We start from the raw sequence: 15,267 nt of genomic DNA, 5'->3' as shown, positions 1-15,267 counted from the left end.
CCAAATGAAAATTTTACTTTGCTTCTTTAAAAATATTTTACGTATTGTTTTTATTTTATGTGTATGACTGTATTGCCTACATGTATGTAAGTGCACCTATGTCATGCAATGCCTGAAGAGGGCATCATATTCTCCTGGAACTGGAGGTACAGATGGTTGTTAGCTGCCATTTGGGTGCTGGGAATCAAACCCAGGTCCTCTGCAAGAGCAGCCAGTGCTCTTAACTGCTGAGCCCTCTCTTCAGCCCCCAAGATGGAACAATTTAGAGAGAGACTGGGAAGATATAGTGAGGAGATTGTATGTGATTTAGAGTTGTCAAGGACTTCCCATCCTTCACTCTCACACCCTCACCAAAGGTCCCTCCAAATCCAATGTCTCCATTTTTTTCATCTAAAATAACGAAAAAGATGGGGTCTTCTTAGTGATTATGCTTAAAGCCTGTTCTTTCTGTTAGAAAAGAGGGTGGTAGTTGGGTATGGAGATGCAGGCATGTAATCCCAGCACTTAGGATGTTGAGGCAGAAGAAGTGAGAGTTCCAGGCCAGCCTTAGCTAGGAGACCTTGTCAAGGAAGGAAAGAATGGAAGGAAGGGAAGAGGGGAGGGAAGAGGGGGGAAGAGAGGAAGGGAAGGAGAGAGAAAGAGAGAGAATGCTGAACTCTTTAATAACTGGGTTTGAGTATAATGGAAACTCAGATGGAAAAGGAATGAGTGAGTTCAGAAAATGGAAAAATTGGATGTAAGCACTTGAGCTGGAAGACCTAAGCCAGAGACACTAGATGAAGAGGGGTGCCAAAGTGTAAGTATAGTGGGAAGGGTCTCTGTAGCAATATGTAATAATAACAGCCACAACTTTTGGAGTACTCTGTGTGTGCAAGGTATTGTTCAACTCACATAACTAAGAGGAGGGAGAGTTGAGAGATTATGAACCAGGCAGTCAAACTTCAGCATATGCAACTTAACTACTATGTCATTTTGCTTCTTAGAATTCCAAGGAACTGAGTTCTTAACCCGAGGCTTCAGGGAACACAAGCCCCCTATAATTATGTGCAAAACATCATGTGCCTATGTACATGTGCCTTGTTCTGAGGGAGACTCCATCACTTTCATCATATTTTTATGGGTCAAAAGGCTTTTGCTGTACTCTGAGGAACAGGATACACCCTCTCTCTCCCCTGCCCCAATCCTTCAGTCTTCTCAAGTCAGACTTAACCCTACAGCTTCTGCTTGGCCGCATTATAGTACCTCCCGCATGGTCCACCTAGTTTCTAAGGGTGTGTATGTGTGACAGAGATGGAACGAAGGGTTGTGTACATGCTAAGATAATGTTCTACCACTGAGCTACACCCCAAGCTCTCAGGCCTGTCTTTCTAGAATTCAATCACAACATCCATTTTTTTTTCTCTTTTTCCCCTTAACATCCATATTTTTCTGCTGTAAAAATTCTTCAGGGATGGCTGGAGAGATGGCTTAGTGGTTAAGAACACTGGCTGTTCTTGCAGAAGACCTGAGCTCAAATCCCAGCACCCACATGGCTGCTAACAACCGTCCATAACTCCAGTTCCAGGGGATCTGATGCCCCCTTCTGTCCTCCTCGGGCACTGCATGACATGGGTGTACTTACACACATGGAAGCAATAATACACTCATACACATAAAATAAAAACAAAAATTTTAAATAAATTCTTCAGGGTGGGAGCTCAATGTCAGGCACTTGCCTGCCTCCCCATCTTTTCCTGTCTGTCAACACCCATCCTGAACTACCACACACGTTCTTTAATGAGCTCACAGTTGCTTCATCTAACAAGCCTTTATTTTTTTTGAGACAGGGTCTTACTGTGTAGCCCTAGCTGGCTTAGAACTCACTATAGGGGCTGGAGAGATGGCTCAGCGGATAAGAATACTAACTGTTCTAAAAGAAGGCCTGGGTTTGAATCCCAGCACCCACATGGCAGCTAACAACTATCTGTAATTCCAGTTCCAGGGGATCCGACAGTCTCTTCTGTCCTCTGTGGGCACTGCACAACATGGGTGCACTTACCTACATGCAGGCAATACACGCATACACATAAAAATAATAAATAAAATATTTTTTTAAAAAAGAACTCACTATATAGAGCAGGCTGGCCTCAAACTCACAGAGATCCACCTGCTTTTGCCTCCTGAGTGCTGGGATTAAAAGAATACACCGTCATGCTTGGTTCCCAAGCAGCTTTCTTTAACTTCCTGGGCAAACCTAAGTTTCCTTACTCTCAGTTCCCTGCATTTGGGGCCTACCTCCACTGTAGTTAAAGTCTATTGTATGCACTATTTTGGGGGTTCCCCTCTACTCCCTAATGGGCTATGTGCTTCTTTTAGCCAGGACTTGCGAATTTTCTTTTTTAGAGAGGGAGGAAGAGTTAAAACAAAATCTTACTGTATATCCCAGGCAGTCCTTGAATTTGCATTTGCAGCAATCCACCTGCTTTAGCCTTCCAAAGTACTGGAATTACATGTGTGTGCCACCATGCCTGGCTCTTGAAGCTGTTCACATTTTGTGAACCAGTACTTGGCATGTCAGAGACACTGAATAAGTGTTTGTACCCAGTTAGGTACAAAAGACACACACACACACACACACACACACACACACACACGGAGTAGGGAAGTATTGAAAACAGCTTGTTGCATTTGCTATGGAGTTAGAAAAATATTGGCTTATATTTGACTCTCCTGCTGTGTCTGTGTATCCTTGAGTAAGTTACTTTATCAGAACCTTCATTGCTTCATCTAAGGAAACAGGATTCTGCATCCTCTCAGGGTTGCTGTGAGATTAAATGAATTTCATTGATGTGGCTAACTCCATGCCTGGCAAGTTGGCAGGGCCTGAACAAATGTGGGTTCCCTTCCCCCCTACTTGAGTTTGCAAACATGTGCAGGGAATTGTTATGGGACCCACACGGCTTGGGTTTGTGTCTATTTTGGCATGTTTGCAAATGCATTTCACCCTAATTCAAGTTTTTATCTTATGAACAGTTGTTTAGGAACTGGTTTGATGAGGTATGTGTTTATATTTACATTTGCCGTGTTATGGACAGTAGAGGATTTGGACAGAAAATATGTATACAGGCTCTTGTGTTGTGTTGGTGGGAGGTGTTGCATGTTGAATGTGTGTGTGGAATTCAGTGTGTGTTGTGTGCTGCATATGGGGCTGGGAGAAGGGCTGATCTATTTGTGTCATTGTGTGTGAAGGTGATAGATTCAGAGTTAGTATGCACTCAGTGTATATAAACCAGCTGTGCAGTAGAACTTTCTGTTTTTTGTGTTTTTTTTTTTTGTCTTTTTGAGACAGGGTCTCTCTGTAGCCACAGCTATCCTGGAACTCATTATGTAGACCAGGCTGGCCTCCAACTCACAAAGATCCACCTGCCTCTGCCTCCCAAGTGCTAGGATTAAAGGCATGTGCCACCACACCCGGCTTTCTATGTTTTTTTTTTATTTTTAATTTTTAAATTTTATTTTATGTGTATTCGTGTATTGCCTGCATGTAGGTAAGTGTACCTGTGTCGAGCAATGCCTGCGGAGGTCAGAAGAGACTGTCAGATCCTCTGGGACTGGAGTTATGGACAGTTGTTAGCTGCCATGTGGGTGCTGGGATTTAGACCCTGGTCTTCTGCTAGAACAACCAGTGTTCTTAACTTCTGAGCCATCTCTCCAGCCCAGAACTTTCTATGTTGATGCAAATGTACTGTCCGGGAAGCCATTAGCCCCGGATGGCTATTGAGCACTTGAAATGTGGCTAGTGTGACTAATGAACACAAGATCTAATGGTGTTTAATTATTTTAATGGAAATAGCCACAGGGACACCGGTAGACAGAAATTCCAAGGTTGTCCCCCGTGCACCAGGTGATTCGGATCTTCTTCCCATTACCACGGAAAACTCGACCCCAGCATCTAAGGATCCCTGCTGGAGCCCCACCCACGCGTATATGCGTGTGTGCGCTGCTCGTGGAAGACGTACAGAGAGAGCTGCTCCCTCCCTCCTCCAAGTCCCCAGCCGAGCAGTGAATCAGCCTGACAATGTGGTGAGTCATTCATGAACTGCTCCGGGCTGGCCCAGCAGGCGGGAAGCGAACGTCAGCCAGCCTCACAGGCCTACCCCCACCCCCGGTGGGACCGCTTAGCCCCACGCACTGCAGATGTTCGGAAGAAACTGACGCGGGCCAATCAAAGCACAGGAGGCCCTCTCCTCCGCCCCTCCTTTTGACTTACAATCCATTCATCCCCTAGCCCCTCTCTGTCTTCGGGTGGCATGTGAGTCATTGCAAGATCTCTTTGAGAACACTTTCAGCTCAATTCTCTAAGCCTCATCCAACACCCGCCTCCCCAAACCTAGCCCAGCAGGTCCTCAAACCTTGGAGACTGGACGCTTGGAGTAGCAGGGTCCAGATTTGGCAATGAAGCTGACCCAGTCAGGGATGTGTAGGTGAAGCAGGGGTCAGTTGGCTGGTCCCAGGAACTGGCATCCAGCTTGCTTGGGAAGAGCATCAAGACACACAGGAAGGCATCAAGGAAGGAGATGCTCAGGTGTGCTGCCCACAGTGCCTGTAGCTGATGGGGAGGAAGGTGCAGGGACAGGACTAGAGTGTTCCTCTAGTTTCCAGAGAACTCCCCCGACCATCTTCAGGACCTGGTAGCACCCCGCTTCTGTATCCCCCCTTGAACTGGACCTTCCCTGGGCCTTCTGGGACAGTTGGGTCCCATGGTGGTGTCCCTCACTGGGTCAAAAGCCTTTAAAAAAAAAAAAAAAAAAAAAACTTTAAAAGGGTTGAAGGTGCAGCTTAATGATAGAATGCTTGCCTAGCATGTATGATGCCCTGGGATCCATCCTCATGACCAAACCAGAACTGAGCAGTGGTTTAAAAAATATACATGCTTCTTGCTAGTGAATTAGTTCTAAGATGTTACAAGGTAAGGCTCTGGAGAGATTCCTCAGTGAGTCAAAGTGCTTGCTATGCAAGCATGAGGACCTGGGTTTGAACCCCCAGCACCAACATAAAGATCCAGGCTTGGTTGTATGTGTGTCTTTGTTACCTGAGCATTGAAGAACCAGAGACAGGCAGATTCTGGGGGCTTCCTGGCCAGTCAGGCTAGCTGAAACAGTGAGTTTCTGGTTCACTGAGAGATCGTCACTCAGGGTAGTAAGGCAGAGAGTCATAGAAGACACCCCGTGTCTACCTCTGGCTTCTGCATCTGTGGGCAGGAGCATTCAAGCCCTCACACTCACATGAATGCACTACACACAATAAATTAAAATAAGAAATAAATAAATAAATGTTTTAATGTTACAAGGGGCAGAAGAGATGACTCGCTGTTAAGAACTCTTACTGCTCTTGAGAAGACCCAGGTTCGAATCCCAGCACCCACATGGCAGCTACCAACTGTCCATAACTCCAGTTCCAGGGGATCTGACAGTCTCTTCTGACCTCCACGGGCATTGCACAACACAGGTGCACTTACCTACATGCAGGCAATATATGCATACACATAAAATAAAAAATAAATAAAATTTAAAAAATTGTTCTATTGAATTATGGATTTAGGTGACTTTATTTTTCTCTTTGTTCTCTTCTGACTCCTCCACCCCGAGAATTATCTACAATAAGAGTTCATAACTTTTCACAACAGAAAGAATAATTAATGTGTGTGTGTGTGTGTGTATGTGTGTGTGTGTGTGTGTGTGTGTGTGTGTGTGTATAGGCCAGGTTGGATCTCAGCACCCTAAATAAATAAATTGGGAGAATGAGATAGCTCAGAGAGTAAAGATGCTTACTGCCAAGGCTGAAGGCCCTGATGACCATGGTTCCATCCCTGAATTTCCACACGATAGAAGGAGGAAATGAACTCCCACAAGTTGTCCTCTGACCTCTACACATGCTGTAATGTGAATGCACACATACACACACATACAGATAAATAAATGTGATTTTAAAATATTTTAAAAATAAAAATTAAAAACTCTTTGAAAAGTTAGAAACAATCAAATGTCCAGCAATAGGGGATCAAATAAAGAAACTATGGTAAAACAACACAATGGAATACTTACCACACAACCACTGAAAATAGTGATGTGGAAGAAAATTTGATGCTATAGAGGTATTTTCATGATGTGCTGCATCAAAAGCCAGATTGGATAATATTATGGACAAGGCAATATAATTTTCTTTAAAAAATTAATAGAGAAAAAGGTTAGAAAAGTATTTACCTAATAAGAATGAATCCATTGGATTATGGGTTTAGGGTGACTTTATTTTTTCCTCTTTGTATTTTTCTGACTCCCCTACCCCAGGAATTTTCTACAGTAAGAGTTCATGGCTTTACACAACAGAAAGAATAATTAATGTATTAAGCATTTAAAAGGCCATTTGTGGAGGTAGTATCAGGAATTAACTGTAAAAGGACAGTTTATTGTAGTGATGAAAGTGTTCTAAAACTGGATTATGGTAATGATTGTGCAATTCGGTGAACTCACTAAAAACTATTGATTGTATATTTAAAATGGTAAATTTGGGGGCTGGGGAGCCAGCTTAGGGGATAAGAACACTTGCTGTTCCTCCAGAGGACTGGGGTTCAACTCCCAGCACCCACATGGTGACTCTGCTGTGTTGCTCTCCTCTGGTCTTCACAGGCATTACATACACACTAGTAAACATATTGGCCATCAAAACACTTGCACAAATTTTTAAATCCTTAAAAAAATAAAATAAATGGTAAATGGTAAATTTTATGTATAGTATACATAAAGTTTAGAATATTTTATTGTAGAACTTATTTTTCATAAATATCTACTAAGGTTTTTGTTTGTTGGGTTTGGTTGTTTTTTTCCTGTGGTACTGCGTATTGAACCTAAGACCTTGACCTTTCAGGGAAAGTGCTCTACCACTAAGGTATGTCTCCAGCTTAAGAGAATTTCTGTTTGTTTGTTTTTATTGGTTTTTGTTGAGACAAAGTCTCACTCTATAGCCTGGAACTCACTATGTAGCCAAAGCTGGCCTTGAACTCATGGTGATCCTCCTGCCTCAGCCTTCCAAGTGCCAGAATTACAATCACCAGCCACTGAACCTGTTGAAAGATATTTTTCTCCTCCTCTTCCTCCTCCTGCCTCCCAAGTGCTGGGATTAAAGGCATGTGCCACCATGCCCAGCTCCCCCCGCCTCCCCCGGGTCTTTTTGAGACAGGGTCTCCCTGTAGCCACAGCTGTCCTGGACCTCACTATGTAGACCAGGCTGGCCTTGAACTCACAGAGATCTGCCTGCCTCTGCCTCCCGAGTGCGCCACCATGCCTGGCTTCCTTCTCCTTTTTAAAAAATATTTTATTATTTTTATTTTATGTGCATGTAGGTAAGCACACCCGTGTCATGCAATGCCCTCAGAGGACAGAAGAGGCTGTCGGATCCTGTAACTAGAGTTACGAAGAGTTGTTAGCTGCCATGTGGGTGCTGGGATTCGAACCTGGATCTTCTTCAAGAACAACCAGTTCTCTTAACCGCTGAGCCATCTCTCCAGCCCCCTGGCCTGTTTCTTTTATATATATTTTTATTTAATATTTTTATTTTATATCTGAGTATTTTGCTTGCATGTGCTTAAGTACACCCATGTTCCGCAATGCCTGCAAAGCCCAGAAGAAGATGTCAGGTCCCCTGGAACTGGAGTTACGGGTGGTTACTAAGCCACCATGTGGGTGCTGGGAATTGAACCCAGGTCTTCTGTAAGAACAGCCAGTGCTCTTAACTGCTGAGCCTTCTATCTCTCCAGCCCCATCAGATCTGTTTCTTCCAGCAATTCAAAAAGACCTAGATCACCCAGAACAAAAGTCCTCCATTCATAGTATTTGGAAGGTATTCATCCTCAAGTAACATCTATGAAGACACTTGTGTGCCCAGAAGACAGACAGAGAAGCAGTTACACATATGTTTTACCTGTACCTTTGTGTTCTTCCAATAACCTCTCAGGGTAGGCAAAGTTATGATCCCCATTTGCCTTTTTTTTTTTTTTTTTTTTTTTTTTTTTTTTTTTGAGACAGGGTGTCATGTAGCTCAGGCTGGATGGACTTGAACTGTTGATCTTCCTACCTATACCTCCAAGTCCTGGAATCATAAGCATGTGCCACCATGCCTGGTTTTTCTTTTTTTTTTTTTTTTTTCAATGATGCTATGGATCAAATTCAGAATTTTGCCAACCCCTACCACTGAGCTGTAACCTCAGCCTCACCTCTACATTTAGGAGGTCAGAAGAGGGCATCAGATTCCCTTGGAACTGGAGTTACAGACAGTTGTTAGCTGCTATGTGGGCGCTGGTCAATGTTTTATCACAGTAATGGAAAGTATCTCAGTGGGAAATCACTTTTGTTTAGATTTTTTTGGAATTTAAAAATTACATTTATTTATTTGTGTGTGTGCACATGCATGTGTGCATATGCCATGGTATGTGTGTGGAGGTTAGAGGACAACTTGCAGGAGTTAGTTTTCTCCTTTCACTGTGTAGGTCCTGGGGATCAAGCTCAGGTCATTGGGCTTGGTGGCAAGGGTCTTTACCTGCTAAGCCACTTTGCTGGTCCCGTTTTTTGTTTTTTGTTTTTTTAAATTAAATCCTCCAGGGTTCAGGAACCATCAAGGAAGAGTGGGTAGAAAGATTATAAGTGCCAGAGGTTGGGAAGGACCAGAGTGAAACAGTGTCTTCTGCACATGACAAGGACCACTGCACTTGTGAATTCATGGCAACTGTGGTTGCCTGCACAGGACCTGCACAAGATCAAGCCAATCAACATTCTAGCATAGAGTCGGAAGAGGTTCATGGACAATTGGTTTCTGGGGGAGAGAGGGTCTTTTTTCTTTAAAGATGTGGCTCCTGGTAGGTCAACCATGTTCCAGTGCATGGTCCCACACATGGGCAGCACAAAAGGTCAACCATGCTCCAGTGCATGGTCCCACACCCAGAGGGACATGGGCAGCACAAACTGGAGCAGATGGGTTATTTTTTGTTTTTTTGGGTTTTTTTTTTTTTTTTTTTGGTCTTTTTTTGAGACAGGGGTCTCTCTGTAGCCAGAGCTGTCCTGGAACTCACTATGTAGACCAGGCTGGCCTTGAACTCACAGAGATCTGCCTGCCTCTGACTCCTGAGTGCTGGGAGTAAAGGCATGCACCACCACACCTGGCTTTATTTTGTTTTTAATTCTTTAAAAAATTTAATGTGTATGAGTGTATTGCCTGCATGTATGTGAGTACATCCATGTTGTACAATGCCTGCAGAGGTCAGAAGAGGGTGTCAGATCCCCTAGAACTGGAGTTCCGGACAGATGTTAGCTCACAGTCTTTAAAAAGGACATAAAGCGGCTGGATGTGGGGGCACATGCCTTTAATCCCAGCACCTGAGAGGCAGAGGCAGGCAGATCTCTGTGAGTTCAAGGCCAGCCTGGTCTACATGGTGAGTTCCAGGCCAGCTGGGCCACAGAGAGAACCTGTTTCGAAAAGATTAAAAAAAGAAAAAAAAAAAAAGGCCGGGTGTGGGGGTGCACACCTTTAATACCAGCACTTGGGAGGCAGAGGCAGGCGGATCTCTGTGAGTTCAAGGCCAGCCTGGTCTACATAGTGAGTTCCAGGACAGCTGGGGCTACAGGGAGACCCTGTCTCAAAAAGACCCAAAAAAAAAAAAAAAAAAAAAAGAGGAGAGGACATAAAGCCAGGTATAGTGGCGCATGCCAGCACTTGGAGGCAGAGGCAGGTGGGTATCTATGAGTTTCAGGCCAGCCTGATCTACATAGCGAGGTAATGCTCTCAGGCGAGGAATGACTCAGGCCCATGCCTCTAGTCAGTCCGTTCTATTTGTTATTTGTTTGATTGTTTCAGTTACAGCTCTAGGATACAGCTAGCTGAGCTGGAAGAGCTGGAAGCATCCTCAGAAGTCCTCTATCCAACTATCACGGCTCCCAACCTGCTTTATTTTTGATTCTCACTGTTTAGCCCAGGCTGGTCTTAAATTTGTGATCCTCCTGCCTCAGCTGTAACCATGTCCTTTTATAGACAAAGAGACTAAGGCCCAGAGGGGTGGTAGCTTACCCAAGGCTCCTGTTATTATTTTTCCAAACATTGCAGAGTCAAGCATGTCTGTGTGTTGGATGCTAGCCGGAAACTGGTTTTACTTTGCCTCAAGCCCTGAGGAAAGGGCCCTGGGGATGGGGAGGAAAGGGAAAGGCCTTGAGTTAGTTCCATCTAAGCACTGTAAAAACCAGGCATAGTGGCGCATTCGTGTAATCCTAGCACTCTGTAGGTGGAGGTAGGAAAATCTGAAGTTCAGGGTCATCCCTGGCTGCATAACAAGCTCAAGGCCAACCTGGGATACAGGAGATACATGAGATACCTGTATTGGCTAGATGGGACAAGACAGGAGAATGCTTGGAAGCTCACGGGCTAGCTAGCCTAGAGTACAAGGCAAAGTGGCGGAAACAAGAGGGCTCCTGCTTCAAAAACAAAGTGGAAGCAAGAACCAATTACCAAAAATTGTTCTCTGACCTCCAAACACACACTGTAGCACAATGCACCTGCACTCTCACACGTACATCACACACACACACACACACACACACACACACAAATCTAGCCCAGCTCTTTCATCAGAGAGGCCTATTAATAGCCCTTTGCTACTACAAAAGGAAAGAAAAGAAAAAGTGAGAGAGAAAGAAAAAAAGGAAAAAAGGGAGATAGAAAAGGAGAAACTCTTCCACCCCCTACAAAGAAATAAAGAGGGTGAGCCGGGCGTGGTGGCTCATGCCTTTAATGCCAGCACTTAGGAGGCAGAGGCAGGCAGATCTCTGTGAGTTCAAGGCCCACCTGGTCTCCATAGTGAATCCAGGCCAGCTGGGCCTACAGGGAGACCCTGTCTCAAAAAGAGGGAGGGCTCAGAGAGATGAAAGGACTTGTCCAGGGTCACACAGGAAGATGCAGGCCAAGCCTGGGTATCCAAGGGGACTGTTCTAATTATATTCTGTATGTCTGTCCTCAATAACATTGCATCTACTCTTTCTGGTTTTTTTTTTTTTTTCTTTTCCTTTCTTTTCCTTTTTCTTTTAAAACAAAGTCTCATGTAGCCCAGGCTGATCTCAAACTATATATGTAGCCAAAAGAATGATCTTGGCCTTCTGATCCTCTTACTTCCACCTCCCATGTTGGGGATCAGACAGACCCAGGCCTTTGTGCATGTTAGGCAAGCACTTTACCAACTGAGCTCATCTTGGCTGTTGAAATAAACTTCCTTCTAGCTCCAGAGCTCAATGTAAATAATTCTATGGCAGGGCTGGGCCTTAAGCAACCTGAGATGAATGTATACCATAAATTTTGAAGCCCATGATTGTGCTGGACATTGTCACATCTGCCATCGTATCTAATTTTGGACTCACTAAGTGTCAGGGCTGAAAGGGACTTCTGAGAACAGAGTCCAAGTCCTGTTTCACAGATAAGGAGATCAAGACCCTGAGGGAAATGACATCTAGCATCATACCTGAACACAATCAGCTGGAGCACAATGTGACCCGAGGCTGCCTCACCTCCTGACCTGTCATTATCGTATAGTCTCCTTCTCTGCAGTCTCCATGGTATCTGGCAACGTGATGGCCTTGGAATTTTTCAATATGTTCAACTCTTACTGAATGGAATATGTACAAGAAGTCTGTGGGCAGGATGCCTTTGACAATTGATAACAGCTTTGACATGTACATTGTTTTGATAAATATCTAATAAATGATCATTGCTCTGGTTAATCAGCTCAGTTCTGCCTCATGCTGCATTATTTTCTGCCTGAGGCTCTGTTGAGCAGAACTGGACTACTTCCATTGTAGCTACTCAGAATGCAGTCATTCTTTGGAGACACAGGCGGCCACTTAAACATGGCCCCACCAAGGACCAGAACTGTGAGCTAGAGCACTCGCCCTCTGGAATCTTGCCTGTGGATCTAAAGATTTCTTCTACACAGGAGAAAATTCTGGATGAGAGTTTGAAGGTGAGGACACATCAGAGCTGGATACCTTGTTTGTTTCTAGGCATTACTAACCTTCTAGGGTACAGACCGTGGGCGCTCGAGGGGTACAAAAGAAGTGGGTGCTGGTAGCTGTCAGTCAGGAGGAAGATGGCTTTATCTCCTGCCCCAAATCATGGCCAGGACAGTTTCATGACTCCAAACAGGAGAGTAGCAATTTCCAGTGCCCCCAATGTTGTGCTTACTAATTTCTATTCCACTCCCAGCCCCATCCGAAGTCCAGTTGTGCTAACCACCTATCAGGCTGTAAGTTAAATGCATAGCTCGCCTCTGAAACTTATTTCTTCCTACCAAGAGGCTAAATTCACCACTGGTTCCCAGGAGCAAAAGTTCCCCTGTCAGCTATTGGATTCTGTTTGCAGGCTCACTGTAAGTGGGGAAACCAAAAGAGTAGTTATTAAAGAAATGGCCACTCAGTTCCCATCTCTACCATGAATAGTCCTGGCAAGAGTTCCTTCCTAGAAGGCTTATAACAAAGGACATCTATTTTCTGTAAGAACCAAAAAAAGAAGTATTTCTATACCCCCAGCACTTACCATGGCACCCAAGGAATACATGGAGTGGATGCTGCCTTATTGAGCTTTGACTTATCCGAGAAGGGCAAATCTAAAGGTTTATCAGGCTCCATATGGTAAATTGGCAAATTTGGGGATTTTTTTTGTTTGTTTGTTTTGTTTTGGGGTTTTGGGAGGTAGAGTTTGAGACAGGGTCTTACCCTGTAGTCCTGGCTTGCTTGAAATTCACTATGCAGACCAGGTTGGCCTTGAACTCACAGAGATCTCTCTGCCTCTGCCTCCTGAGTTCTAGGATTAAAGGCGTGCACCACCAGCCTTTATCGTTTATTTTTGAGACAGTCTCAAGTAGCACAGGCAGCCTTGAACTTGCTTTGGAGATGAGACTGCCTTTTCCCTTTTCACCTCTCTGTATCTCTGTCTCACTATGCAGCCCACTCTGGCCTTGAATTTATGATCCTCCTGCTTCGGCCTCTCAAATGCTAGGATTACAGGCATGTACCATCATACCTGGAATAAACTTTTTTGGGGGGATGGGTACAGGGGATTGAATTCAGGGGTTTGTATGTCTTAACCACATATTATACCACTGAGCTTATCTCCCTGACGACCCATGCAGAAAATTCTTGTGACTTCTGGGGCATTTGGCTGCTGGAATCCAGAGGTGATCATGCCAGAGACCTCCAAAGAAAAGGACATAGAGTTTTGAGCTTGGGAGTCTTGCTCCACCAGTCCGTTCCCTGTGTTTGGAGAATAGAGACCTGGGTTTGAATTCCAGACTTGCTTTTATGAATTTTTAACTTGTTAGCCTTAGTTCTTTCATGTACAGAATGAGATGTGATTGGCTAAGGTGTTCCTTGAGATAGTTATTGGCATCATCTGTCATACCAGGTGTGGAGATCCTAAGACGACTCTGGAAAATTTCTAATGTCCCCAAACCTTTACTGAGCATCTACTATTGGGCGAGGTGAATGGCTAGGTGTTAGAAAGGCAAAAAGATGTATGATCTTGTTGTCCCTTTTCTTCAATGGCCCATGGTCAGTTTGTGGGGGACAAAACAAAAACAACTGAGAAAACAGAATCCCAACTCTATGCCAATAGATCTTAAGGTTGTGCAATAGAAAAAAACAGCACTTCCTTGCTGAGGAAGGAGGATTGATGAGTTCAAGCCCAGCCTGGGCAACGAGAGAGAGAGAGAGAGAGAGAGAGAGAGAGAGAGAGAGAGAGAGAGAATGAATATGGGTTACAGAAAGAATACAGGAGAACCCAAAACTCTAAGTGATATGGGATGCCAGCACTGGGGGTGGGGCAGTCTGATATGCTTCTTCACCTTGGTTTACTCTTTTCAACACTCATTCGGCAGATGTTCACCAAATCCCTTTTATTCCAGGCACCGTTCTAGTGGATATGGTTTCTGTGCTCAAGACCCTTGCTTTCTTAGTGCTTAGATGGGGTGGGAGGTGTAGCTCAGTGTAGAACTTGTGCTTAGCATGTACAAGGCCCTGCTTTGATACCATTATACCTGCCCCCCCAAAGAGCTTATAGTCTAGGGAAGGAGATGGATACTGAATAATGCTATAAAGAGATACATATTTGCAAATTATTTTGAGTCCATGAAAGCATATATAACAAAAGGATCTACTTTAATTAAAGGACCAAGAGGGCCTCTATCAGGAAGTGATATTTAATCGAGTTCTGACAGATGAGTAGAGTTAGCCAAGCAAAGAGAAGGGAGGGGCATTCTGAAATCAAAAAAGAAAAAAAGCTTGTGCAAAGGCCGGGAAGAGCAAGGAGTGCATTCTTCAAGAACCAGAGAGAGAAAGCAACAGGGCTGGACTACAGAAAGCTAAGCTTAGGAGGAGCAGCTGGGTAGGCAGGGACCATATCATGTTCAAGCTTTGGCTTCTGGAGGAGGCTGAGATGGATGCAGGAAGGGTATTAGCTGGTGGGAGCACCTACAGTGTTTCAGGTAAGATGTGATTTTACTTAGAACAAGTGGTGTGGATGAAGATGGACCTGTGTGGACAGATTCATGAGACACTTTGTACGAAATTTACCTATATCATTACTTTAACGCATGATTGTTTAAAAATTCCAGGTGTACAGAAAAAGACAAGGAAAAAAGTAAATATTTTGGTTTATATTCTTCTAGGATTTTATAGACTCAGGCTTACAATATTGGAACAAAAACTTAATATTACTGAGTTTTGTTTTACTTTATTTCTCTCTCCTTCCCCTTCCTCCTCCTCCCCTTCCTCTTTCTTCTCCTCTTCCTTCTCCTCTTCCTCCTCCTCTTTGCTTTCTCATCCTTTTTATTATTAGACAGGGTCTCATATACCCAGACTGGTACTGAACTCAAATTCACTGTACTGGACTCCTGATCCTCCTGCCCCTATGTCAAAAGTGTAAAGACTACAGGCATATATATCATAAACATTTTGTCAGGTCAGCATAACTGTTTTGTTTTTATGGTGCTGCATATTGAACCCAAGCCTCACATGCTAAGCACATGTTTCACTTCTGAACTACACTCCAAGGCCTAGGCTTACATAATTTTTTAATGTAGAGATGATATCACATGGAATGGACGCCTATCTGCAAATCCCCTACTGATGTTATTTAGGTGGCTTTCAGCATTTCATATTATTATAAACAATCTTCTATGCTCATTTTGGAGCACAACAGTTATGC

General features: G+C 44.0%; 1 long non-coding RNA gene across 1 annotated transcript in view; it reads left to right on the top strand.

Annotated features, from left to right (window-relative positions):
- LOC115071289 overlaps positions 1 to 4,794 on the top strand; it is a 5,594-nt gene extending 800 nt beyond the window's left edge. The window contains exon 2 of the long non-coding RNA XR_003850386.1: positions 3,833 to 4,794. This is a non-coding gene — a long non-coding RNA (uncharacterized LOC115071289). The remainder of the gene's footprint in view (positions 1 to 3,832) is intronic.
- The last annotated feature ends 10,473 nt before the right edge of the window (positions 4,795 to 15,267 follow it).

Source organism: Nannospalax galili, unplaced genomic scaffold, assembly GCF_000622305.1.
Source record: "Nannospalax galili isolate Female #2095 unplaced genomic scaffold, S.galili_v1.0 scaffold95, whole genome shotgun sequence".
In the NCBI taxonomy this organism is placed as follows: domain Eukaryota; kingdom Metazoa; phylum Chordata; class Mammalia; order Rodentia; family Spalacidae; genus Nannospalax; species Nannospalax galili.
Note: the sequence above shows the minus strand (reverse complement) of the source record. Positions and strands in the feature narration are given on the sequence as shown.